General features: G+C 40.6%; 1 long non-coding RNA gene across 1 annotated transcript; it reads left to right on the plus strand.

Moving 5' to 3' along the window:
* The first annotated feature begins 206 nt into the window (after window positions 1–206).
* LOC119906284 lies at window positions 207–17,350 on the plus strand. Its single transcript, XR_005444957.1, has 3 exons — window positions 207–704; window positions 14,041–14,168; window positions 16,109–17,350. It is a non-coding gene; the product is annotated as an uncharacterized LOC119906284 (long non-coding RNA).
* Window positions 17,351–25,448: the final 8,098 nt, after the last annotated feature.

Consider the following 25,448-nt stretch of genomic DNA (forward strand, 5'->3'; position numbering starts at 1 on the left):
ACATTTCTTGTTGTTGTGGATTATCAGTCGGTGGGGAATGATTCTTTGATGATTTATGATTAACAATTTTGCATCAAAGTGATTGAGGTGCAGTTAACAGGTTTTATTAGAACACAAAACAATGCGTCATTAGGTTAAGGGTTGGCCAAGAGGAATGTAACCTTTACCCATGGTTTGAAGACATACAGTTCAAGCAGTGTGGTATGGTTGAGAAAAACTATACACAAAAACTACATAAAAGCAAAAAGCTAAAACCTCATATCAACTTGTCATAAGAACTTAAGTACACCCACAAAAGAAAAAAGACCTTTGTTAGGCTCATGGCTTTTGAGCATTAGCCCTAACCCAGCAAGACTGCAGTTAAACGGACTGAACTGCTGAAGAGCATACAAATAACCAAAATTAGTTCACAAGCCAATTGGAATCTCCCATTTCCTGTTTGTGTATGATGACAAATATCTGGTAATTACATGTATAAATAAATACATTTCAATGTATTTAATTAATTTTAATATGTGTGACAACACAGTGTGATTATTTCAGTAATAGCTGTAAATGATGTCAGTTTGCACACTGAAAATGCCAAAGTCTCAGGCTAGTCTCTGCTCCATTCAAGAAAACCTGGCTGCAGACAAGATGGCAGGCGCCAACCATGATGGTCATCCGTATACAGGAAGTCACGTAACAGCCAACAACAGGAACTGGTAACTACCACCAAATGCTTTCATTCACAGTCAGTGAAAGTCACTATGATCTTCTGGATCTACCTCTTACATGCATACTGTCAACAAAACACAGAAATTGGGACAGCTTGAGTTTCAAGCTTCATCAGCAGTTCACATTACAGTAGCAGTAGACTTCATTAGCTATAGCGACACTGTACATTATAAAGCAGTAGCTAACAACTCAAATGCATTATCCATGTAGCTGTCTTCTTCATCCTCACATACACATAAACTGTCTAAAGAAAAGTACAAAGAACCGCTTCTGTTGTTGCTGAGTCCTCAGCAACAGAGCTGGGCTGTGAAGCGATTTGGCCAAAGGGGCCACTACTGGTATGGCAACTTCCACGTGACGCACACTGGCCCAAAAAGTATTTTTCCTTTTTATCATTAGAATTTTATGTATTCATTCCAATAACATTATAAAACTGCATAAGAGCCATATGATTGAATTATTTACATGAAGTAAAGAAATTCAAAACATCAATCAATAGTCAATATACCTGGGGAGAGGAAAGTTTAGTTTTTAGTTTTCTTAATTGATCTGTCAGATATTTAGGTTTGTCATGGCTTCACATCTGTACTGATGTTTCTTTAAGAATCCCACTTGGTACTCAAAGTGACCTCCATCCAAATTAATTACAACTCCATATTTTTTTATTTTAAGGTCCATTCTAGCTCTCACCACTAGATGTCACAATTTCACCAAGTGACATTAAGTTGCAACAGCTGCTATGAATAGGTTTGGCTCAAACATCCATGGGAGAACAACAAACAAATATTGTGAGAAAGTAACTGCCATCATCAGTTAACAAATCTGTTTGTGTACGTGTGGAACTGGAGTGACCTGATGTCCACTGAACTCCCACACACTGTTCTATGATCAAAATGGAGTGAAAATTAACGTCAGTACCCGACTGACTACTTGATAAGGTGGTCCTTAGACATTTGTCTCTTTTCATCTCATTTTGATCATAGTACAGGTGTTCACTAGACAGCACGTCACCTGAAAATCTGCTGTAGCATAAAAATCTGGATATTGTGCATCTCAAAATTATAGTAATATATCTCTATTATCGTGTCCCTGTTCCTAATTCAATATTTATTTTCATTCATGGAATTCATTCATTTTGAATTACATTGTGGAAATGAGTAAATCCATAAAACATGGAGAAATAGTTGTCAAAAATAAATTTAAAATACATCTGAACATATAACTGTTGAAAACAAATCACAACATTGTTTGAAAATGTTTATGAAAAATTTAGCACCTATGTTACTGATTGAAAAAGATTTTTGGACTACATTATTGTAAGTGCTTTTTCTGAAAACAGTAAATTCATGGACACAAGTAAATACATGTATCTTCTTCTTAATGTAGAAAAACTGTCCAACATTAAGTATGAAGCATGCAAGAAGAAATATTTCCCCTACAATAAAGTTGACAAAATCAAAAAAATATACTAGGTACATTGTTCAAATCTTAGATTTAATTTAAATGAATAATTTAACATTACTATATTTTCCTACACTATTTTGCCAGTTGGCATTCCACATGTGAAAACACTGATTTTTAGTTCACATACCAATTAGAGCTTGAGCACTACATGTAAATAGGCCACAGGTAAACATCTGGTTTGGCTAACAATGGAGGCTTTAGAGAGGAGGTGAAGAAAGAAGAGGAAGAAGATGTGCAGAAGGAGAAAGCAGGATTATGTAGGATGGGGGAGAAGGAGAGGACCAGGAAGAGGAGTCAGGAACATCATAACTGATGACATCAGCGCGACTGTGGTTGACCATGTTAACCATTGGATGAGCTTGAGGGAGGCTGGGCAACGGATTCCACTAAATCTGAGCCTCTATACTATTGCAGGTATCATTTGTTTATTTTGAAACGAGAAGCTATAAGTGCTGTCCAGCGCTGGTTCTGGTACAGTAATATGTAATGACAAGGATCTGTTGCTACAGTAAAACCAATCAAGTGTTTTTACAGAACTGCAAGAAAACTAGTATCTGGTAGAACACCTTCTGGTGGAAGACATTGCATATATGATCATTGCAAACAACTGCATCACACTCAGAGACCATACTGGCACCACAATAACACAATGTTCCAAGAACATCAACAGAGTCTCTCTGCATTGGGTGAAGCCGCTGTACAGATTCCCTTTTAATATAAACTCAATTCATGTAAAACAACACACGTCCATACTTTACACATTTGGGCCGCTGTGTGTATGTGAGTTTTACTGTAATTGTGCCTAAGCAATAATAATAATAAAAAAAAAACTAGAATAAATCTCACCAACATGACTTCTTTTTAAAAATTGTATTCATGCTCATCGTTTCATGAACTGTATGATTCAGCTTTTTCATGTGTGATTATTAAGGGTAGTGGGAAATGTAGCTTCTTATCAACACACATTTCCAGAATAACTTTTCTTTGGTGGACAGTGCATGTCCTCTACCTCTCTTCATGTAATGTCGCCCTCTGCTGGTCTCTCTAGATCTGCAGCATGCTCTGAAATAATTTGGGACCTGACATTATTTATTAAGAATTAGGAACATTTATGTATTTTAAAGTTACCACCAGAAGAGCTACAACAACATACTGTGGCAACTCTGTGCTCTTGCATTGTCACTAAATTAACTGGGATTCATAATAACACAAGAGAAAAGCAAAACCATTTGTTTAAATGAAACCTATTCCATTTGAAGTTACAATAAAAATAAGAGTCTGACCAAATAAAATACTGCCCTTTTATGATGTTCCATCATTGTATACAGTATATAAGAAGAAATGTGCAACAATTTTTAATTTATATTCAACTATCAATGGGAATTTTAAAATCATTAAGCAGATAAAACTTGTCACATATATTTGTCTTCCACTATTTACAATATGCAGCATCCAGACTGGCACTGGCTACTGCTAATAACACTCTGCAAATGTTATTAGAAGCAGTAAAGTAGCCATATGCATAGCATTATGGAAACAACCACAAAGCAGCTGTAGCAACGACCATATCGACAGCCACAGCCAGGCAACCATGATTGTAGCCACTTGCTGTGTACAGTCTGAGCTTTTGAAAGGAGTAATGATCAATATATAATATAACCAGTCTTCTGAAATGAAATTCAAAAACGATAACATTTTTCAAAAACCACACCCATTTTCCTAAACTCTACACACAGATCCCTTCATTTCTCGTTGCCTTCACCATGTGCTCATTTAGAAAGCACAAACACTCAATATTGTTCACTCAAGTCAGCACAGCTTGAGCTCAGCTACCCAGGTGGAGAAAAAAAAGTCCTAATTGATAACACACCAATCAGAACCTTCAAAAGATAGATAAAGGACCAGAGTCAGTTCATTCAGCTTTGGAACAGTGGATCCAGAGAGACCTGTAACTCCACGATGGTGGAACAAGCTACCACACGCCATTAGAGCTGGGGCGTCCCTCTCTAGCTTCAAAAAGCTCTGGAAAACTCCTCTTCTGAGAACACTTTCTCTAATAATACATCTAACCCCAACATACACGACCTGTGCTCTTCTTATTTCTCCTTACAATTCTCTTGTATTGTACACGGAGACGGTATAGAAGGAGACAAATTGTCATACAACCTGTGTTGTCATTTAGGTTAGAGGACTTGTTGAATAGTCCAGAGTCCCTACACAGAACAGTGACCTGAAGTTAAAGGAGTGGCAAGCGATTCTGGAGAAATCCAATTCCATGCACAGGCCACAGTCATTGCTGCAAAGCAAACATACCAAGAGGATGAGACGTTCCCAGAGCCAGCACACCAGCTCCAGACACTAAGCAGTACTTACAGCTACAGCACCTACAGCATGTCTTGGCAAACTAAAAAGGAAGCTGCCCCACTCATCTTCTTCCTCTCCATACTCCACCTTCCCATCTTCCTCTTCTCAGAGGTGGGTGGAGGAGTGTGGTGGCTGGCAGACTGGCGACGCCTGAGGGGAGAGTGCACGAAGGACGGAGGTGAGTGAACCAGGTTAGGAGCAACGACGATCAAACAGAAAATGTGGAGAACCGGGGTAGATATACTGGCTGAGATGGAGTGATTGCTGGCAGGTGTGGCAGGCAGAGGAGGAGGCTGATGAGGTGCAGGTGTGGATCGTCAGCTGGGCTCAGGAGTGGAGAGAGAGGGAGAACACAAGCAGGGGGAGGCAAAACACAGGGGAAAGAGTGGTAGGGGGGAAAAAGGAGAAATACAGGTGCTGGTCATAATGAGAATATCACCAAAAAGTTGATTTATTTCAGTAATTCCATTAAAAAAGTGAAACTTGGATATTATATTCATTCATTTAATTGTTATGATTAAAACTGACAACTAATGAAAATCCTAAATTCAGAAAATTAGAATATTACTTAGGACCAATACAAAAAAAAGAAATGTTGGCCAACTGAAAAGTATGAACATGAAAAGTATGAGCATGCACAGCACTCAGTACTTAGTTGGGGCTCCTTTTGCCTGAATTACTGCAGCAATGCGGCGTGGCATGGAGTCGATCAGTCTGTGGCACTGCTCAGGTGTTATGAGAGCCCAGGTTGCTCTGATAGTGGCCTTCAGCTCTTCTACATTGTTGGGTCTGGCGTATCGCATCTTCCTCTTCACAATACCCCATAGATTTTCTATAGGGTTAAGGTCAGGCAAGTTTGCTGGCCAATTAAGAACAGGGATACCATGGTCCTTAAACCAGGTACTGGTAGCTTTGGCACTGTGTGCAGGTGCCAAGTCCATCTCCATAAAGTTGGTCAGCAGACGGCTGCGTTGACCTTGGACCTCAGAAAACACAGTGGACCAACACCAGCAGATGACATGGCACCCCAAACCATCACTGACTGTGGAAACTTTACACTGGACTTCAAGCAACGTGGATTCTGTGCCTCTCCTCTCTTCCTCCAGACTCTGGGACCTTGATTTCCAAAGGAAATGCAAAATTTACTTTCATCAGAGAACATAACTTTGGACCACTCAGCAGCAGTCCAGTCCTTTTTGTCTTTAGCCCAGGCGAGACGCTTCTGACGCTGTGTCTTGTTCAAGAGTGGCTTGACACAAGGAATGCGACAGCTGAAACCCATGTTTTGCATACGTCTGTGCGTGGTGGTTCTTGAAGCACTGACTCCAGCTGCAGTCCACTCTTTGTGAATCTCCCCTACATTTTTGAATGGCTTTTGTTTCACAATCCTCTCCACTGCGGATGCGGTTATCCCTATTGCTTCTACCACATCTTTTCCTTCCCTTCGCCTCCCTATTAATGTGCTTGGACACAGAGCTCTGTGAACAGCCAGCCTCTTTAGCAATGACCTTTTGTGTCTTGTCCTCCTTGTGCAAGGTGTCAATGGTCGTCTTTTGGACAGCTGTCAAGTCAGCAGTCTTCCCCATGATTGTGTAGCCTACAGAACTAGACTGAGAGACCATTTAAAGGCCTTTGCAGGTGTTTTGAGTTAATTAGCTGATTAGAGTGTGGCACCAGGTGTCTTCAATATTGAACCTTTTCACAATATTCAAATTTTCTGAGATACTGATTTTGGGGTTTTCATTAGTTGTCATTGATAACCATCAAAATTAAGGAAGGAACACTTGAAATAAATCAGTCTGTGTGAAATGAATGTATACATTATACAAGTTTCACTTTTTGAATGGAATTACTGAAATAAATCAACTTTTTGATGATATTCTAATTATATGACCAGCAGAACACTCACAGTCAGCTGGGCTGCCACCAAAACTCCTCCTCCTCCTCCTCGGCAGTGTCCTTGACCTCTTCCTTCACATATCTCTGGATCTGTTGTTCCAAAACTGAATGAACTGAATCGGGCTCTTATATCAATTTATTGAAGGTTCTGATGGGTGTGGGATCAGTTATGATACATATTACATTTTTACATCAAGTGCTTATACTCATAAAATCTTTACACATCACATTAGTTTTTGAAACCTCTCACTCTACACACAATTGTCGATCTACAAAAATCTAACAGGAAGTGACCTGCTTTCCTGTTCCAAAACATGACCAATTGTCCGATGGCCTGGCGGTGGCTTTACATTTTTCAGAGAGAGACATGAGACAGAGGTAAAATGCAAGCACAAACGTGGCATTTATTGTCTTCCATACCAACAAGAGGAGACACCGACACCAACAAGCAACAAAACAACTTGCACTGGAAGTAACTTGCTGCCTTTTATACACTCCCTCCTGCAGGTAATTAAGTGGGTAAAACTACTCAGGGGGGACCACCATCATTTAGAATACTAAATAATTTACCCAAAAACCCAACACCACAGAAAAATAGAGCCCAAAGAATGAATATTTACATAAATACAAATTTCTATCAGTAAATCAATAAAGCATACTCAAAATAATCACATAAGTCAGCATTATTGATGGCTTTACTCCCCCCTTCTCAGCTTCATGGTTTGCTCCTTTAGCTCTTAAGCAAGTGCTTGGGCCTACAACACTCCTTTGCTTCCGCCCCCTGCTGAAGAGACAACCAGGAAGAGGTGAGTACTTACATTGTTCATCTTGTTTAAACTAATTTAACAACTAACTGAAATACAGTAAAAGCAGTCAATACTATATTGTGAACCTTGACTATCCCTGATTGAGGTTTCTTTCCACACAGGCAGGATGGCCAGACCCCCCCCCCCCCCCCCCGTGGAACCACTCACAAAGACAGCTATCAAATGATTCACAAATTAAATAAACAATCAAATAACAATGTGTCTGGCTCCTGCTTTATCAGTTATCCCCACCTTAATACTTACTTGACTATTTCAGGTAATGGAACCCCTGGTCTCCATTACATTCCTCCCCCCTTCTCCTAAGACCAAAGTACATCAATCTTCATACATACGAGAGAGACAATCAGCCACCATGTTAGACTTCCCTGCCCGATACTGCACTGTAAAGTCCTAGGGCTGCAAGCTGAGGTACCATCTTGCAATGCGCATGTTTGAGTCTTTCATCCGGTGTAGCCACTGGAGTGCACGATGATCTGTCTCCAGGGCAAAGTGACGGCCCAAGAGATAATATCGCAATGATTCTACAGCCCACTTCATGGCAAGACACTCTTTTTCCACTGTTGAGTACCTCGTCTCCCTGTCTTGAAGCTTCCGGCTGAGGAAAACCACAGGATGCGTCTCTCCATCCACCTCCTGCAGAAGCACTGCCCCTATGCCCACTCCAGAGGCATCTGTCTGCAGTGTGAATGGCTGTGTGAAATCATGACTGTGCAGAACAGAGTCACTTGTGATCGCTGCCTTGAGATCATTAAAGGCCCTGTTACAGTCCTCAGTCCATTTGACCTTATTTGGTGCAGAGGCCTTTGTCAGGTCAGTAAGAGCTGCTGCTCTGTCAGCAAAATGGGGAATAAATTTACTGTACCACCCCACCAGTCCCACAAAAGCACGCACTTTCCTCTTAGTTGTGGGCACAGGATATGCGTGGATTGCCTCCACTTTCCCCAACTGAGGCTTTACCACTCCATGTCCCACCACATAGCCCAAGTACTCCACCTGCCTCTGTGCCAGCATACACTTGTGTGGATTAATGGTGAGGCCAGCCGATTTGATTAGCTGGAGTACATGCTGCAGGTGAGCCACATGCTCCTCCCAGGTTTGGCTAAAGATCACCACATCGTCCAGGTATGCTGCGGCAAACTCTGACACATCCTTCAGCACCTGGTCCATGAGTCGCTGGAATGTCGCTGGTGCCCCCTGGAGACCGAAAGGCATCACCTTGAACTGAAACACACCAAAAGGTGTTTTGAAGGCTGTCAGTTCCTTCGCCTCTGGTGCTAGGGCCAGCTGCCAGTAACCTTTGCTTAAGTCGAGGGTGGTGATAAATTTTCCTCTCCCCACTCTTTCTAAAAGCTCATCAATGCGGGGCATTGGGTAGGGGTCAAACTTGGAGATGGCATTAAGATACCTGAAGTCAATACAGAACCTCAGAGATCCATCCTTTTTGGGAACCAGCACGATTGGACTACACCATTCACTCGATGTTTCAATAATTCCTAGCTCCAACATCAGCTCAATCTCCTTTTTGAGCTGTGGCACCAAACGTTCAGGAATTCTGTAGAACTTTCTGCGAGGTGGAGCATTCTCTCTCAGGTGTACTTGGTGCTGTACCAGCGTTGTGAAACCAGGTTTTTCTTGAAACAATTTTGGATCAAGGAGAGGTCTTATATCTTCCTGCTGGGAATGCTGGAGATGGGAGAGCGCCACTGAACCCGGCTCTGTGTTCGTGGGAAAGAATTGCTCTCTCTCTTCTTCATCCTCAACCACACGAACAAGGAACTGCTGCTTGACTGACTGCAGGGCAGGCTGCAGGACTGGCTGCTGTGGTGGAACCAGGAATTCTTTTAACAGATTCACATGAAAGGTTTGATGTTTCTTCTTCCTGTCAGGCATGTGCAGTTCATAGGTTACCTTACCCAGACGTTTTGTGACTTGGTATGGCCCCTGCCACTTGGCCAGCAGCTTACTGTCACTATTAGGGAGCAACAACAACACTTGCTGTCCTGGCTCAAAGACCCTTTCCCTGGCCTTTTTATCGTACCAGGTCTTCTGATTATTTTGTGCAGTCCTCATGTTCTCCTGTGCCAGTACAGTCATTTGTTCAAGTCTCTCTCTCATATTCACCACATACGCAGCCACATTCTCTCCAGTTGCAGTTGGATTCTCCCAGAGTTCTTTCAGCAGATCCAGCGGCCCCCTCACTTGGCGACCATACAATAGTTCGAATGGTGAGAAGCCAGTTGAAGCCTGTGGCACCTCACGGTAGGCAAACAGTAAATATGGAAGCCACTGGTCCCAATCTGCACCTGTCTCTGAGATAAACTTCCGTAGCATGTTCTTGAGTGTTTGGTTGAATCGTTCCACAAGTCCATCTGACTGGGGGTGGTATGGGGTGGTTTTAATCCCTAACAACTGATACACCTCCCGCAGTAGTTTTGACAAGAAATTAGTCCCACAGTCTGTTAGCACTTCTTTGGCTATGCCTACTCTAGAAAATAACTGCAGTAGACAATTGGCAACATGTCTGGCTTTAATTGATCTGAGGGGAAAAGCTTCTGGATAGCGCGTGGCATAGTCACAAATTACCAAAATGTAACGATTACCAGAGGAACTTCTCTCAAGAGGGCCCACTATATCCATACCTATTCTTTCAAATGGTGTGTCTATTGTGGGCAATGGCTGAAGCTGGGCACGAGCCACTCCTTTGTTTGAGGTCAACTGACATGTCTGACATGATGCACAAAACTGCTGTACTTGAGTGTACATGCCTGGCCACACAAATCGCCTAGCGATTCTATTTAGAGACTTTTGAAATGCTAAGTGGCCTGCCCAGGGGATTGAATGACCAAGTTCCATGACTTTCTGCCTAAAAGCCTGTGGCAAAGCAATGGCCTCAGTCTTGCCTTTGCACTGATAAAGAATACCATCTCTCACAGCATAGGTTGCTTCTGCAAGAACATCTGTTCTTCCCTGCTTCTTCCCTTCAACCTCTGAGACTTTATCAAACCAGGGCTTTAAGGTCGGGTCAGTCTGCTGCAGTGCTGATATATCGGAGGGCACATCAAACTCCAGAAACTGAGCGGGCTTCATGTGCTGTTCAACTTCTGGCCTGACTGAACCCAAAAACTTATCCCTTCTCCTCTGAGCTCTGGACTTTGTTGGTTTAACTGAGCCTGCCTCCAATTCCACATCAAAAAATGGCAGCTCTTTAAGGGGGTTCCTGGCCTTTTGAGCTCTAGTAGTCACCAAATTACAAACTGGAAGTAAAGGCCCTAGGTTTGCCTGCCGGTCACTTGCCTGACCGAATGAGTCGACTTCGGGTGACTCAGCCTCCTGTAGATCATTTGCAAAGTTCAGATTTTTAGCTTCTCCGTTGTGTACTAAATCTAGCAGTGTGGGAACATCTAGGCCAAGAATGACAGCATAGGGTAGTTTGGGTGCCAAGGCCACTGGCAAGAGAAATGTCTGGCCACCTACAGTCAAATAAACCTCAGCCATGGGATAATCTTTCTCATCGCCATGCACACAGCTTATCTTGGCCCTAGCATCACTCCATAACTCCCTCGGCACTAAGCTAGACAGAACCACAGACTGAAAGCTTCCTGTGTCTAAGAGAGCTACCTCACGCTGACCATTTACTAACACAGGTGCTGTTCGTACTGGCTCATGCACCGAGGCTGAGAAAGTGGGCCTGGGAACTGAACACAAAAGGGAGGGCTTACTCTGAGTAGTGGCTGGGCAAGTATACTGGGTGTGACCAATCTGATTACACTGATAACACCTCACATCTGACTTTGTACCAGAATATGACTTTTTGGTAGGGTTGAATTTACTAGTAGTAAATTGTCTAGTGCTAGGCTGATTTCTAATCTGAGCTATACCACCACCCCTTTCACCCCCATCAGACTTACTTCGACTAGTCAAGAAACCGTCCCGACCAAAGGTGGTTCTTCTGGTCCCCGTTCTGGCAGACATGAAGACTTCTGCTAGGCTTGCGGCCTCCTCTGCAGACTTAGGAGCTTGTTCCCGTATCCACACCTCCAAATCCGGATTCACCATCCTCAGAAACTGCTCCAGGATAATCAGTTCAGAAATGTCCTTCACAGTGGATTTCTCTGGTTTCACCCACTTGTGAAACAAATCTTTAAGGCGGACATATAGTTCTCTTGGAGTCTCATTCTGATGAATGTCCAGGGATCGAAACCTTCTACGATAGGTGTCAGCGGTTATCTCATACTTGACAAGAATGGCATCTTTAACCTTGTCATACACTTCAGAATCAGCAATGTCCATGAACACATAAGCACTACGTGCTTTACCTGTGAGCAGAGGAACCAGTCGAACAGCCCATTCCTCTCTGGGCCAACGGCAAACTTGAGCCATCCTCTCAAACGTAGTCAGAAAGTGTTCAATGTCATCCTCTGAAGTCAGCGGGAGCAATTTGGGATCTCTGTGTGTTAATGGTTCCCGCCTGGGCAAAACCCCCGCTTGCTGACTCACCATACTAGGCCCCTCGTCCGGTTCACCCCTGTCACTTTGTCTGTCATTATCCATTCCGAAACTGGTGTTGCATACTTCTCCATCTTTGTTCTTGTCGAGCGGACTCATTCTCTATTTGCTGATCTCCGGGCTGCCTCCTTTTTTAAGCCCTGTGTCCACTGCAGCACCTGCTTCATCATCTCCCATTTCATCTAAATGTTTCTTTTTTCCACCTCTTGTCATCCTAGCCTTGTCTCTGCTCTTCCAAGATCCCACTTCTGACACCACTTGTCCGATGGCCTGGCGGTGGATTTATATTTTTCAGAGAGAGACATGAGACAGAGGTAAAATGCAAGCACAAACGTGGCATTTATTGTCTTCCATACCAACAAGAGGAGACACCGACACCAACAAGCAACAAAACAACTTGCACTGGAAGTAACTTGCTGCCTTTTATACACTCCCTCCTGCAGGTAATTAAGTGGGTAAAACTACTCAGGGGGGGACCACCATCATTTAGAATACTAAATAATTTACCCAAAAACCCAACACCACAGAAAAATAGAGCCCAAAGAATGAATATTTACATAAATACAAATTTCTATCAGTAAATCAATAAAGCATACTCAAAATAATCACATAAGTCAGCATTATTGATGGCTTTACTCCCCCCCTTCTCAGCTTCATGGTTTGCTCCTTTAGCTCTTAAGCAGGTGCTTGGGCCTACAACACTCCTTTGCTTCCGCCCCCTGCTGAAGAGACAACCAGGAAGAGGTGAGTACTTACATTGTTCATCTTGTTTAAACTAATTTAACAACTAACTGAAATACAGTAAAAGCAGTCAATACTATATTGTGAACCTTGACTATCCCTGATTGAGGTTTCTTTCCACACAGGCAGGATGGCCAGACCCCCCCCCCCCTGTGGAACCACTCACAAAGACAGCTATCAAATGATTCACAAATTAAATAAACAATCAAAATAACAGTGTCTGGCTCCTGCTTTATCAGTTATCCCCACCTTAATACTTACTTGACTATTTCAGGTAATGGAACCCCTGGTCTCCATTACACCAATCAAAATGCTATACTTCACCAGGTCACACACCCACTCACATGTGCAAACACTAACTGCTTTACTGATCACTAACCAATCACTGCTTTAGTATACAGTAGATCTATAAATAGTTTTGGTTGTAGGACTTGGCAGAGGATGAGGGCAAAGAAGAAAAGGAAGGAGAGCCATCTCTAATGAGATCAGGGCCACACTTATCGATCATGTGATCAACCACAGGTTGACAATGAGAGAAGCTGACTGCAGTCCAGCCCAACTTCAGTAGCTTTACATTGGTGTCCATAATTTGAACCTTCAGAAATTAGAACAGGTATCTAACAATCTAATGGTTCAGCAGTGAAGTATTGTACAATAAGTATAATTCTTTGGGCAATAAAAGTAAAAATGTTTGTTTTCCTTTTCTTGTATGCTAGTGTATACAACACTGTGCTACTGTTACAACAGTAATGTTATGCCATATAAATATTTTCTGTTTCAACATTGTAGTGGTGTTTACAGTTTACTTTTCAGCACATCTTAGTAGATTACATTCACTCTACAGCATTTTAAGAAAATGTACACATAAGCCTATGAAAGAACTTTAGATTTAGAACAACAGTGTGTAAATGGTATTTCAAGTAATTTACTATTATGAAAAAAGTGTTTGCCATCTGATGCCAATGCATCATTGTGGGGTGTGTTTATGGCATTTTGAATGCAGGGTTTCATTTTGAAAAACACATGAGGCATTTTGCATTTTGTGTGAGCAGTCTGGGAATTGTGTGTAGAGTTTTGAAAAAAGGAGAAATAGTTTTGAAAACGTGTAAGTAGTTGGAAAAAAAAAAACTGTAGCACATCACTGTCGATTCCACACCTGTTTTCCTCGTTGCTGGTACATGCTAACGTTAACATCTTCTGAATCAATGAAATCCTTAGAGCAAAACGCAGGTCGTTCACACAACATTGCATCCAGTTGTTACCTTGGTATTTCTGTTAGCCAGTTTCATGTGCTCAATTTTTCTTTGACATTGCAGCCAGGACCGGTTGTAGCCAATCTCCACCATTTGCGTGGCCATTGCTTCATAAATGGCTTGGCTAACATTTGATTTGCCAAGTTTTGATTGTATACTTTCATCGGACCAAATTGAAAGCAGACACTGGTCTTGTCTGGACTCCATCCACATTGATAATCCATATTCAGCGTCTAACTGGCTAATGACTGCCATCTCCTTGTACCTAGAATGTCAGGACAAGTAACGAGGAAGCCGTTTCCCAGCTACCAGCTTGGAACAGTTGTGGAGTCTGTGCACATCACCAAGCGGCGGAGAGTCATCTGGCTTCTGGAGAAGAGTAACCAGATGTGGCAAGGTACTCCTCAGAGAACATTGCTGGTTTTTGCAAAGCCCAAGCAAGTATGAACAGCTGCTGCCACTACCTGGTCTCAAATTAACTCAATCCACAGGACATACAAGATGAGGGTGATCCGAGCAAATAAGGAGTAAGGGTAGAACTTTCTGGAAAGCCTGTAGTAGTAAGCTATGCAGTTGCTTGAATCTTATGAACAGGAGAAAACTTACAACAATGAACTTATCTGCATTTGATGCTGAGGAAAGGTTGAATGTGGCTGTAGTACCAGATAGTCTCAGACCCTTAATGGACAGTTTTCAGCATAAGAGACTCAGCTGTACCATCAAGACCAGGAGAGCTGGCTACAGTTGCTAATAGCATATTTTGCTCCAAACCTACATCCATTATTGCAAACATTTCAAGGTTTCTCAACCTCTTTACTTAGCAGAACTCTGACTACTTTCAAGAGGACTTTTGCACTGCAGCTAGCATAGTCTAACAATAAATAAAAACAGTCCTACAATAAATCCTACCTTCTTGAAAGTTCTAATGTTCAGTTATTGTTGAACTTGTTGAACTTTTTTAAAACTTGTTTTAGGGAGGTGTTGATTCAACTGCAGTTTTAGAGGCTGTGGTTCATTTTTTCTTTTTTTATGATGGCTATGACAATCTTTTCAATACTTTTAACAATTTTCCTAAACATTTAACACAGTTAGCACAACATCTGTCTGTGTAGACTATACAATTAAAAAAATTCATGTTGCTTTGACACAAAATGCATACAGTCAACACAAATTTAAAATGCTTGAACTTCTTTTACACACAAGCTCAACCAAGACCAGAACAATGGATTTTTACTGCCACATTTACAAATGCTTTCACACTGTATGTCAGAACAGATAACATCATGTTGTAAAATTTAGACTAAAGTCAAAGTGAACAGCTTTTCATATTTTGACATGAAACACAAATATATCCTTTTTATTTTAATCCACCGTAACTGAGAAACATCTGATTGGAGTTATGCAAATAGATCAATCACAGCTGATTCCCATCTAGGAAACACACTCAGGTGTTGAGGTTCTTTCAATATCATGACCATGTGGTGTAAAAGAGGACTTCTTTTGGCTGATCTGGTGTGGAAATATGGATATAGAGCAAAACAAAGAAAGGAAGGAAAATGCCTGCACGAGGGAGAGGAAGAGAAGTACTAGGACAAGGGAGAGGAATGCCTGGACAGGGACGGCTGGAGAGGAGTCAGAATGCGTGGTGGTGCTCAAAGAAGGGCCAGAGCTTGAAGAGCTACTATCATAGACCATGTCATAAACCACAGGCTATCATACAGAGAGGCTGCTGAACAAGTACAACCAAATCTCAGCTGGGACACAGTGGCATCCATTGTCCAGACATTTTGAGAAACATACAGGTAGGATGTTGTCTGAGGGCTCCTCCTACTGCGAAGTGTAAAATCATTTTACCATGTATTACAGTGACTGTATGCCTCCAGTCTCCAATACAGTATGTTACTATATTTTGTCCCTTTAAGGATTCAACGTCTACCTTCCTCAGGGGGCAGAGGAAAGCTCCTAAATGAAGAACAGGAACTTGTTATTGTCAACATGGTGATTGCTGACAATGAAATAAAACTGAAGGACATTCAGTCCAGAGTTGAAGGGGACAACCCTGTCTTTGGGAACATTGCAGCAATCAGCATAACATCCATTTATCTGACTCTAGCTAAACACAGAGTCCGAATGAAATATAAAGTTCATTTTGAAAGGAACGGTGAGCACATCAAAGAACTCTATCACCAGTACGTCCAGGTGAGGTAATGCAATACTGTCATTACTGTACTATACGTTGTGTGTTTTGCAGTAAACTACTCTATAACCTGAACACAGTAGGACATAAAGCAGGTATATATCAAAGCATTTACACGCACCGTGTGTGATTACTTTCAGAGAGTCATGGAGTTGAACCACTCAAGTCCCACATGAAATGATCTACGTTGATGAGGCTGGCTTTAACTTGGCAAAAAAGGCAACGGCGCGGAAGAAACATAATTGGCAAAAGGGCCACAGTTACCGTGCCGGGCCAGAGGGGAACCATCATCACTTTGTGGGCCGCAATCTCCAGTAAAGGTCCACTCTTGTATAAATGTGAGACTGGCCCCTACAGCACCGACTGCCTTCTCCTGTTTTTAGACGACCTGTATGAAAGACAGGTGGGAGATCACTTGCCAATATATGTGATCACATGGGACAATGTGGCATTCCACCATTCCTGTGCAGTCACAACCTAGTTTGACGCCCATGCGAGGATGATGTCCCTTACTCCCCTTTCCTCAACCCCACTGAGGAGTTTTTCTCAGCCTGGAGATGGAGGGTTTTTGACCATTGTCCACAGGACCAAATGTCCGTCTTAGATGCAATGGATGCTGCATGCCAAGACATCACAGCACTGAACCATAGACAGTATTTTACTGGACGAAGCCACCCCGCCGATTTGAATGGAGAGCAGTGAAGCCAATTTTTGACCAATAAAATACAACTACAGGGCTTCTTCCTGTCGGCACAGGCGTCTTCTGTACATGATCGCGCAGCAAAACCGTGGTTTAATGACGTAGAGCAGCAGCAGAAACACTGTAATTCTGGTAGCTGCATAGCTGCACAAACAAAAGTCTCTTGGCTCAGTGTGTTTGTGTGACTCAGATGGTCTCTGTTTAATCAGCCCACCTACGAGGCTCATCTACCAAACACCAGCAGCGTCACTGATGGCACGAGTAGTTGTTTTAGATTCACTCAAAGTTCATAATCTAAGCAATACGGTTACATCTCGCATGTCCGACGGGATGTCACGGGGTTTTGACGTAATTTTTGGGCCTACACGGAACCGTCCATGCATCACTGTTTGAACTGTGGCTTACCGCCTTGCACTGGATAAGGTGGATAAGGCATGCAAAAAGATTCTTCCCTAGATGCCTTACCAGAGAAGATATCAGGTGTGATGTGGATGAGAACATGTGGCCAAATGCAGAAGACTGGGCAGATTAGAAGATGACTTTTTTGTTTGTTAATTGTTTTGTGTTTTTTTTTCTGTTTGAATATTTTGTATTTTCACATTAATAATATATATTTTTGTCCTGTTGCAAATAGAGCCTTTACTGCAACAATTCTGTCTCTGTCATCTTTTTTGTTAATAAACTGTACATTCTATAAAGCTACTCTGAGATGGGTCATTCATCTTTTTGTATTTAATTTCTGCAGCAAAAGAAACAAAATGCATGCATTTACAAAAACCAACAAAACAAAAATGTACAGAGGCTTCCAAAGAAACTGCAGTGCAAAGCATAATCTATGATCAATGCAATACAGTGTTTATTGTGTAAGGGGCAGACCTGACACATTTAGCTGCAGTTAAATGTGTAATAGTTGGAGTTAAATAAATGTGTGCTGTCCTTATAAATAAAGAGAAACGGAAGAAAAGTAAATTATTTAAAAATATGAATTATCAGAATTCTTATTAGAAAAACATTTAAGAAATATATGGTGGCTTTGAAGATTGGATTTTGCATTATTGGTGCTATTGACTAAATGTTCCTGTTGGAAGAGAAAATGTGTTAGAGATTTGACGTTTGCAGTGTTTTGGTAGATTTAGTGTATTATATATTGTAAAATTAGTGTTGGAGTTTAGTTTACAATGTGTAATTTTAATTTTGTAAGTTTGTTGGTGCGTTAAGAGTTTAGGAAAATTGTTTAAAGTATTGAAAGGATTGTCACAGGGATCAAACTGATGATGTAGCCCTCTTTAGGTGGGGGGGTGTAATACCATACTGTGGCTACTAGATGGCAGCATCAGATAACAATGGCAGAATGACCGAAGCAAAGCGATAACATTTCTTCATTCAGATTACAGTATTCTACAATGGCTGACCTCGTTTTGTCCAATCTGTAGTCACATTTTCTTAGCACAATTAGCCCAACATCAGTCTGTTCAGGACCAATACAATTTTTCTCAGTTGCTTTACTACATTTCTCAGATCACAACTGAAATTCTCGAAACTACATGTTCAACCTCCGCATCATCTCGTCACTCTCATTATTTTCTCATTATTACACATTGATGCAAATGATGTACAACTGTCTGCTGTTTCCTATGTTGTCAATTGCTTATGTCATGCTGATCACAATATATTATACTGGTTCTCTGTTGAATAGTCCTACCCCCCAAAACATCTAGGCATAAGTTCATTGCATAAGTCACTACATGCAGAATGTCTGAACACGTAGTCAAAGTCAGAATGTATTGTACAGTGTAAGTGTACAGCTGAATGAAATATTGTTACGTACGTACGGACCGAGGTTCATGAACAAAGTAAGAATAATCAACACAATACAAAAGCTGCACAGCCCTGTATACATAGATGATAGATAATTTAATAATAGAAAATAAGTCTGATCAACAGTTCATATTTTGAAGAGAATCTGTGACCCAACAGACAGCCTAAAGGGTGTTTCCCATGTTTACATTTCTAATTTTGTTAGAAATATTTTTTTTCGTTGTGTAAAACAGTCTTGTGGGGTTTTTTCTTTTCTGTATCACAATGACATGGGCTGTCAACGAATTACAGTACAAACAGTAAAGTGTAACTGTGAATCCTGTCCAGTTTCTTGTATAACTTTATACTGTTGGAATTCAAAACCTTAGCCATAGTTTACATCAGAAAATATTTACAGAGTACACTGTTATATTGATAACATGACTAAACATTTAGACTATCTTTTTTATAAACATGGCACAAGGACTTGTCATTTTGATGACACTGACATAAATGTTTGCTTTTGAGAGATAGACTAAGGATTTCGAGCAAGTTATGGGCTTTTGCAGGTAATCCACTGTGTTGTGCTGTTTGTTTGATATGTTTAGAGGAATGTACTTACGGTTTCGCAAATAGTAAGGATGATTCGAGAAATGTACCAAAGCAACTGAGAAAAAGTCATTGAACCTATTTCTAAAATGCCAAGTTTTTCTTTACGTACAAGCTTACCCAACACCAAAACTATGGATGATTTTGTGTTGTTTACAAATGCTTGCACACAACATGTGAGAAATGAAGACATCATTTTCAAAACCTTAAATAATGAATAACGCCTCTACTTCTGCTACAATAGCAGTTCAAAATCTATTTTGAAACAGCTGATAAGCATTTCTGAATGAACTTATCATGTCATGAAAATGACAAATAGCTGTTTTGAGTAAAATAGATCAACCACAGCTAATTCCAATCTCAGCCAGGGATACAGGTGTTGAAGTTCTTTCATTACAGAAGCTGAAGATCACATGGATTTGAACGGGACTGTGCATTTTAGTCTCTTTCCCTTCTGTTTTTGTTGTATTTACATTCACTCATTTGGCAGACGCTTTTATCCAAAGCAACTTACACACAAGCATCAATACAGTAAGAGAGTGACAATATTTCCTAGTAAGAGCTATTAGCATCAATATGTATATATATGTTCATGTTTTTTTCCTGTTGAAGTCGGTTTATCTTAGGTTTGGCTTTTGCTGTTTTGATCCTTGTCTTGTCTTCTCTATTAAGACTAGTTTATTCTTTTGTTCATTTGCATGTTCAGTTTAGTTCACTTAGTACCTGTCCTGTCTCGTATCTTAGTTTTAGTTCTGCATTTTAGTTCTGTGCCATGGTTCATGTCTTTGTATTTAATCCTGGTTCTGTATTTGAATTATTTTTGGTCTTGACTGTTTTGTGTTCTGTTTAATCCTACTCTCAGTCTGTTTTTCCCTGTTAGGTTGTAGTTTATCTGTATTAGTTTTCGGTCTGCTAGGTGTTAGTTTGATCTGCCTGTCTTGTTTGTATGTTTGTTCTGTTGTTCTGCCTGTTCTGTGTAGTTGTTCAGAGGGCAGTTTCACAAAAGAAAGAAAAAAAATCAGGACAAGTGTGATCACTGCATCCTGGCTTTATCTGTTTCACGAAGGCCAAACCAGGCTTAGGAGGAGCGACTATGTCAAGCCAGGTGTAAGTAATTCAGAAAAATGCGCTTCAACAGCTTTCTTCATGAGATCACATGGTCGATCACAGATTCATTGATGCTGACATGGAAAAGACGTGTGCAGCATACATAAAGCAAATAAAAAGTTTTATGATGAAAAAATGCACATAATATTAAAAAAAGAAGAAGAAACACGCCCACACTATTAAAACTCTATCTCTGTATGTGTGTGTGTATGTATGTGTGTGTGTGTGTGTGTGTGTATGTATGTGTGTGTGTATGTATGTGCGTGTGTGTATGTATGTATGTGTGTATATATTATATATATATTAGTGTTAAAAAGTGGTGGAGACATAAGGGCTCAGATTAGGGGTGTGATGATACACTTGACTCACGAGATGTGATGATACACAATTCTGTGTTGAGAACAAGACAAGAAAAATATTTTAACACTATTTTGAAGTAATATTCAATGCTGAAATATATGAGTGGAGAGTCTGGGGGTCCTCCCCCAGACGTTTTTGAGCATTAAACACACGAAATGTCTTTATTTATATAAAAGGAAACACAAAATCCAGCTGGCGGGCGACAATTCAAACTATAAAACATTTTCAGTTATTAAAGCTATATATATATATATATATATATATATATAGCCTATAATATATATTAGGCCTAGGCACAGAGGCTGAAGGTATGTCAATTTTGTGTGTTGTTTAGTCAGACTAAGAGGTTAGTTATATGGTACTCATAGAAAATACTGTATCATTTGTTACTTTACGCTGAGGCTGTATTCCTACAGTCTGACAGCCAGTCTGGCAATCTAGTAAGTATAACCCGAAGGACATCCACAAATGAACAGTTCCTGCTGTGTTAATTGATAAGTGTTTTACAAACTGGCAGATGTCTGAACTGCACATAATAGAAAAAAATGTACAAAATAAAATATCACCAAAAACCCCAGAAGGACTTGCACCAAGATATCGAGATAAAAAGACACACTTAGGAAATTGGACTTGGAAATCTATAAACTAAAAGAGAAGTGATCATTGCCATGCACACTTTAAGCATGTAACTCAATGTATTAATAATTTTTTTCTCTCGCAAGCTTGCATCAGATGATCCCAGGGAGAAAAAAAGGGTCAAAAAACCTCTCCCTGTTGTTTCATGAATAAACGGCGCACAATGTTGCACTGTGTGTTGCACTACGTATAGCACCTTATCACCAAAGAAAATTCCTCATATGTGTAAAACACTGCTTGGCAATAAAGCTCATTCTGATTCTGATATATGCCATATATCTTATATAGTGTGTGTGCATACATTTTTTGAGTGACATAGGCTATTAACGTCCAGTGCTCCAGTCCTGCAGTTTCAGTTAAGAGTATATTTTTATCAACTCACATTCAGTCGGTCCACTATTGTCTGACACACTTTTTTTTACATGTTATGTGCTTTTATTCCATGCAACCTCCTCGCTTTTGCTCACTGTGTGTAAAGCATGGTGCGCGTGTCTTCTTCTCCAATTATGAAACCTAATAAGCACAAACTAAGTTCTGCCATATTGCCAAAATGTCGGCTACCTGTGGTATTTTAATGCAGGCTAATGAAAAATATGCAAAACACATAGAATAACTGAAAAAACTATTTGGTTTCTGATCGGTGTGACCGCTGACTGAACAGATAAGGCACCAGGATTAACTAAGCCTGGCTGTTAGCCTGTGCAGGCTAGCTGCACAGAATAGATCACCATGGTAACTTATGTGCTACTGCTTTCATGAAACCGAGTCACGGCTTAATTCAGTCAGGAGATCTGGAAAATCCTGGCTTAATCCGCTATCTTGGTTTTGTGAAACAGCCCGCAAATTGTGATGTGTCTGCTTGTGTAGTTTGTTAAAGTCATTATTCTGATCTGTTCTGTTTAGTTTCATGGTTTGTCTTGCCGTTCTGTTCATCACCCTGCCTTCCTGTGTATAAGTCTGTCTTGTTTATTCCTCATGTGTCTCACCTGTGTATTCCCTCCCAGCTCGTTAACCCTATGGATATATGGCCTGTGTTTCCCTCAGTCTGTGCATGGCCATTGGCATGTGTAGCTTGTAATGCTCAGTCTTGTGTCACAGTTGACCTCCATTTTCATGTGGATTTTGGATTTCTTTTGGATTTCTCTGTTCTCTTGTATTGTTTATGATTATGGATACTCTGGACAGAGTCAGCTTTTAAGTGTGCTTGCCTTTTGTTAAATAAAGCTTTGAACTGCACCAGCTCTGCTCTGTGTCCTGTATTTGATCCACACAACCCACCATGACAGGATTATTTGTTGATCACTGGCTGCAAATTCATGTTGCAATTCTTTACTTATTTAGATAACTTATTGACTTTTACATAGTTTGTTGCGAAAAATGCACATGAAATGTTGGGTGGTTTAAAGTACGTTACACTTATTCAATTAGCTAACGCTTTTATCCAAAGCGACTTACAATTGCTAAGTAGTGCTCAAACGGAAACTATCATTCACACTCATTCATACACTGGCGGAACAGCCGCCAGGGACAAATCTTTCCCTAAGGACACTTCGACACGCAACCAGGGGGAGCCAGGGATTGAACCGCCAACCTTCCGATTAACGGCCAACCCGCTCTAAAATATTAGAAATACATGGTGGCTTTGAAGATTGAAGGATTTTGCATTAGTGGTGCTTGGACTTTTCACAGATTCCAAGCATATGTTTGACATGAAGAACTTTTAAAGCACAGGAGTCATGATGTGTGTGAATAGAGTTAAACACAGTCTGGAGGAGCTTCCGGCTGCTGCACCCATGTTTGTTGATCGCTTTGGTACTATTATCGCAAGTATGTGGTCAAATTTCACAACTTTTAGTACAAAACACCAGACTCATCACACTTGTAACACAGCCAGTCTTTTTTCAAAACTTGCCATTGTACATTCACTTGGATTGTAAACATCTCTCACCACATAACCACTGATTCAAAATATAAGTTTCTTGTGAAATGTCATGAGAACATATGGTTTAACCCCCAAAACACAACATAATGATATCTATTCAATTTAGCCATTTTACTATCGAATCCAGTAACAAACAATGCAAGATACATATTTCAAATCGCCTTAAGTGTTGAAAGAAGTATGCTACAGTATACTGTAAAAGACAGTTTACACAGTTTTCACGTTAGGCTTTCATTACCCAACATTTACAGACTCTTTCATCATCATCATTTCCACAATATCTATGTAATCAAGGTCGATCAATGAGGACATTTTTTCCAATCATTGATGCAAGAAACAAACTTTTACTGTATTTCACTCTATTTCAACATATAGGTTTGTCTAATCAAATGTAGCTCTAAGCCTGTCCTCTCTGGCAGGGGCCTTGCCCAAGTCTCTGAGCCTGTCCACGAGCTCTCTGATTGATTCCACTGCCTTGCTGGGCATTCTCCTCCATGTTGAAAGGAACTGCTAGTGTTCACACCCTCTTTTACTGTATATGGTTACCAAGTTTACCATCATTTAAAATTACAGTTTTTCTCAGTCGCTTTGGTACGCTTCTCGAATCATCCTTAACATTTGCAAAACAGTAAGTGCATTTCTTGAAACAGATCTTACAAACAGCACAACACAGTGGTTTACCTGTAAAAGCCCTTAACTTGCTCACAATCCTTAGTTTATCTGTCAAAAGTAAATATTTGGGTCAGTGAACTTGTCAGTGCAATCAGAATGACAAGTCCTTGTGTCATTGTTTATGAACAATAGTAGTCAACATTTTTAGCCATGTTGTCAATATAACTGTGTACTGTATGTTTTTTCTGATGTACACTTTAGCTAAGGTTTTGATGACAATGATTGAAAATGCACAAGGCTGCACATTTTCTGTATGGCATATCACTTTCACCAGCACAAAGTTACACATTGCGAGAGGTTGGACAGGATTCACGGTTACACTTTTACTTTTACTTACAGAGCGAGTCATTGTGATACAGAAAAGAAAAAGACAAGACTGTTTGACAGCACTGCATAGCACAACGGTAAAAATGACAGAATTAGAAATGTAAGCATGGGAAACACCCCTTAGGCTTACGTTCCTGTCCGTTGTGTCACAGATTCTTATCAACTTCACAACAGATATCTTCATCAATTCAGGAGACATTTACAAAAAACACAACCGCTTTTATACAGAGATCCAGGGCCGTGCAGAGTCCTTTGGAAGGGCAGGAGCTCAAAGTATAAAAACAGCACATGGAACAAGGATTTAAATAGGACTCTTCTCATACAAGTGACATAGAAATATATCATTATGTATTCCTTGTTGACATGCATATACAGATGCTTCTGTATTGATACATCAGAAAATGCTGTAATGCAAAAAGAAACAGGGAATACCCAACTCTAGCTTTAAAACAACTTACAGGGAACAGTTGCTGATGATTTTATATTACATTGTGAATCTGAGATGTATTTGGATGGTTAATTGGTGTCTCTAAAATTGTCCTTAGGTGTGGATGTGAGCGTGAGTGATTGTTTGTCTATGTGTGGCCCTGCGATGGACTGGAGACCTGTCCAGGGTGTACCCCGCCTTTTATAATGAGATTGTTGCCACACTTTATAACAGTTAGACTGTTGAAAGTAACATTACCGTAGTGAATGGGGTCTTCCACTGTGGTGTTGTCCTGCAATGTCATGTTGCATTATTGTATAGTTGTAAAATTTCTAAGTGAGGCTTGAGGACTTTGGGATGAGACCGGGTTATCACAATACACCACAACTAAAAACAGTCCCGAATTACGAGCAGTTGTCCCGACTGCAGTACGGTTTGTCCCGAAAATTTGGATTATAGCCTAATTAAACATTAAATATAAAACAATAAAACAAAAATTAGGTAAAAGATCATGATTTACCTACATATCCACAGCTGTTGTGTTTTTTCCTAATGACAGACAGGTGACTTCATCAACAAAAATAATACTTTTAGCGTTGTGTTTTGATTTTCACTCAATGTACTGGTAGCCCCCCTCCCCGTCCCGAGTTTCACCCATTCTCATCTGGTCACCCTAGACAGATGTGCAATAGATGCTGTGTACAGAATAAAGAATCGACAATCAGATGGCAAAAAAAGACAATTCCGCCCCAAGATTTGCTGTTAGGCAGGTTTTGTGTGTCTACATGCATAAAACTCACCAGGAAGGAAATGGTGTCAATATTTAAATTTTCCTGGGCAAAGAACCGTATAATACTGGGCCCACGCTTAAAGTATAGCCCCTCTGTGGCCCCTGATTTTGAA

Source organism: Micropterus salmoides, unplaced genomic scaffold (genome assembly GCF_014851395.1).
Source record: "Micropterus salmoides isolate LMB-PRFRI ecotype aquatic unplaced genomic scaffold, ASM1485139v1 Ms_hic_scaffold_16, whole genome shotgun sequence".
In the NCBI taxonomy this organism is placed as follows: domain Eukaryota; kingdom Metazoa; phylum Chordata; class Actinopteri; order Centrarchiformes; family Centrarchidae; genus Micropterus; species Micropterus salmoides.